Source organism: Manis pentadactyla, chromosome 9 (genome assembly GCF_030020395.1).
Source record: "Manis pentadactyla isolate mManPen7 chromosome 9, mManPen7.hap1, whole genome shotgun sequence".
Lineage (NCBI taxonomy): Eukaryota > Metazoa > Chordata > Mammalia > Pholidota > Manidae > Manis > Manis pentadactyla.
The window spans coordinates 128736953-128740378 of record NC_080027.1 but is presented as its reverse complement, the minus strand read 5'-3'; the positions used below and the strand labels follow the sequence as shown (position 1 = coordinate 128740378).

General features: G+C 46.3%; 1 pseudogene; it reads right to left on the bottom strand.

The window, feature by feature from the left end:
• Positions 1-1725: 1725 nt before the first annotated feature.
• LOC118924551 (guanine nucleotide exchange factor VAV3-like) lies at positions 1726-2253 on the bottom strand (annotated as a pseudogene).
• Positions 2254-3426: the final 1173 nt, after the last annotated feature.

Genomic DNA, 3426 nt, shown 5'->3' with positions numbered 1-3426 from the left:
TCGAGCATGTTGCTAAAAATGAAGTGTTCATTTTCCTTAAAAATTAAATCCTGTCACCTTACCTAAATCCAACTGAAATAGCCATATAGGGCCAAACATATGACATTGAAAGTGTCATGTATTCACGAAGCAATGAGACATATGGGTCAGTTGGTATCGCCTGCCTACTGAGGAATTTTCCAAAGAGTTTGTTCATATGCAGACTTTATGTTTTAGGCTTGTTACTGTTCCTAGAGATGCTTTTTTCTCATACTTACAATTTCAATTTTAAGAGTTCAAATCCTAAGGAACTTGGACAGGTATAAGATACACATATAAAACTACAACTCTAAAAGGTCAAACTTTGCTTCAACCCTTATTTACTTAAAAGATGTGTTTTAAATAATTCATCTAATTCACTTTCCTTTACCTTTACGATGCATATTAACTTATACACACAGAACCATTGCCCGTGTGTATGAGTGCGTTTCTGCTTGTACTGCGTGTGGTTTTGTGATGTCAGCCACAGCAGTCAGGAGAGGGCTGCCACATCCTCATACACAGGCTCGCCTGAAATCATGTTTGTGCGTGGGCCAACCACCTAAGAGATGCTGCAGCTGGTAGGGAAATTTAATGGTCATGTTTCGGGAGACCAAATACCAAGCAAACACAGAGATGGCATGTCTGTGACATGCACGGTGGAGAGGAAACCTGGCGTCAAAGGCGTTTGTGACTTTACAGGTTAGGGAAAAAGTTCTCAGATGAATGACCAACAGCCAGATACCAGCTCTGAGTACTTTGGCTAACATGTATTAGAAAAATTAGTTTTCAAAGCAAAATAATAATGCTTTATAGATTCTTCATTAGGAAATCGATAAGTAAGTTCTCAGTAATCTGCATTGCCACATTTACAGGCTGTCCTTGCAGCTTAGAGGAGCTGAACAGCACATTTCCAACTCACGATTCCATTCTCCTGTGGGCGGTGTGGGCCACCATGTAAAGGAGCTATGAGGGAAGTCACATTTTCTGATCATAGTCAGGTGTTTGTTGGAGCAAGAAACTGAAAACAATGTTCAGAGAAGGTGCTTACCAGCAAACTGTGCTGCAAAACCCTCGTATGACCTGGTCAGCTGTGTTCTCTGCTTGTGAGGATGGTCATCCACCACCCCAGGTCTTTACACAGCTGCCCAAGGCCCCTACAGGTCTCTGTAAGCATGCTACTCATCAGGAAGAACACACATGCCCTTCCTCTGACAGTCTGCAACTACAGCCCTTCTACCAAAGTCTGCTTCGGCGGTGGTTGGCCGAGAGAGTCTGACTTGTGACATGACTTGTGACATAATTTGTGATGGTTCTTGGCATTGCCCCTTGATTCCAATTCTCCCATAATGGAATTGACAAGAATTTAACAAGATTGTTTAAGACTGTCACCCATGTTTGCACTTCTCCAAAGTTACTTTGAGATTTATCTGTTTAGCTTCAGGGTAGGGTGGCAGGCTTCCAAAAAGAAATACATTTCTGCTTTTCCTTAGGTATTTAAGTCAAGGGTTTAGAACTGGTGTGTATTCTTCATACTTAAGTTTTAGGATTTATGGAGAGGTAGGTAAGGAATGATGTCTGTCTTCTGTCAGTGTAAAGAATGCTTATGGTCTTGGAAGGCAAAATTAATTTCTTAATGGAAGAGAGTTAACACTTTTGTTAATAAAGGTTAAATGTCTTGCTTATTAAAAAAAAACAGGGTGAAATGCTGAATTGGAATTTACTCATCCTCTTCCACATACATGGATGGAAACCAGCCCGCACTGCCATTTACTTCCCCTCTCCACCAGCCATTGGCGCTCATCTTCGTATAAATCTTCACCACATCTCCTTTCAACAAGGACAATTCCCGCATGTCTCTTGCACAGAAGTCATGCCATGCGATGGCAATGCCCAAAACTCTCGGGCTTAGCAAGCTGTGGCCTGCCCTATTACCCCTCTGCCCCGCTGAGTGTTCGGCCCCTTGGGCGGGAACTGTAGAATTGTATCCAGGGTTCTAAAGCCTTCTTTAAGAGAAGGGTGCTTGCAGCACTCCACGAGTTCCACTAAACTTTAAAATTTTCTATTTTCTGCAATGTGAAAAAAGCCATCTCTTGTTAAAATCTTGATGTGCTTTGCTTCCCTATTATACTTAATGCTTATTGCATATTCTCCTGACTCTTTGGTCCCATGCCTCACAAGGTAAGAACTATTCACCCTATTAATAAGTTCAGGCTCTGCCTGCAATCTTTCCATTGTGACACTAACTCCAGAGACACTTCAGCGGCATCCCTGCTGCCCCCAGGCACATGTTTGCCTGGACGTTGCCTAAGCCCTGAGCAGCCCCAGTCCCAGTCCCAGGGGAAGAGTCCGAGACCATTAGCCAAGTCCTTCACTGAAAAGCTGGATCCCTTTTTCCCAGAAGACTCTGTTCTGTCTGCACGACCTTTCACCCCTCTCACCCTGACCATCACCCAGGGGTGGCCTACATGTGACCAGTCTTTCCTGGCAACAGCTTTGCTTCATGCCCTAGAGCCTTAGCGAGGTGTGTGGACCAGGAAGAGGTGAAGGAGATAGAGTCAGATATTTTGGGGGCTGATTTTTCAAACGTCTACTCCACACATAAATGGTACTAGCAACCTCATCAGAAAATGACTAGGGTGTGTGGGATGCCCATTATGGGGTGGCCCTTATGAGAAAAGCCCACATACTGTCGCCAGGTTGCAGATGTGTGCACGTGGGTCAGCATGGTGCTGCGGGTCAACAGCTTGGAAATCCACTGTTTCCACAGCAAGCAGTCAGCCAGCCCACACTGTGCCCCAGTCTGGAGACATACCTCATCCTTCACAGCTGTGTGCCACAAAAATCGGTCCTGAGTATGTGCCCAGGTGAAGGCTGGTTAGGGTCTGCCTTCTCAGGACACCCAGCAGGAACATGCACCCAGGGCAGGAAGACCATCCAGCACCCACCTGACGGTTGCTCATCCCTCAGCGCCTCCGCACGTCTGCCCACCTTTGGCCCCCTTTTTCCCCATGACCACCTCCTTCTCCGTATGCCCTGGATCCTACAACTTCTCAGGGCTGCAGGGGCTTGCCCTTAGCACTACTCCTTCTAAACCCTGAGCCATTGATTTCCACTCTATTTAAATCATTCTCATCAAACTGGCTGTTTCCCATTTGAGAAAAAAGTGGCCCTTAGAATGCCTGCGTGCTGCAGGTACCACGTCTTCTCCAGGGCAGCCTCCTCCGGAGAGAAGGGGACGCGTCCTCCCTTCCCGTTAACTCTCTCCAAACGCTGCTCGCACTGCTTCTGTGAACACCCCCTGCGGACAATCTCCGCCTGCCAGGTCAGAGCTCAGTTTGCAGTCACCTAACAGCCCCTCACGTCATCTGCTGTCTCCCAGCTCCTGACACAGGTTTGCCTCTTCTT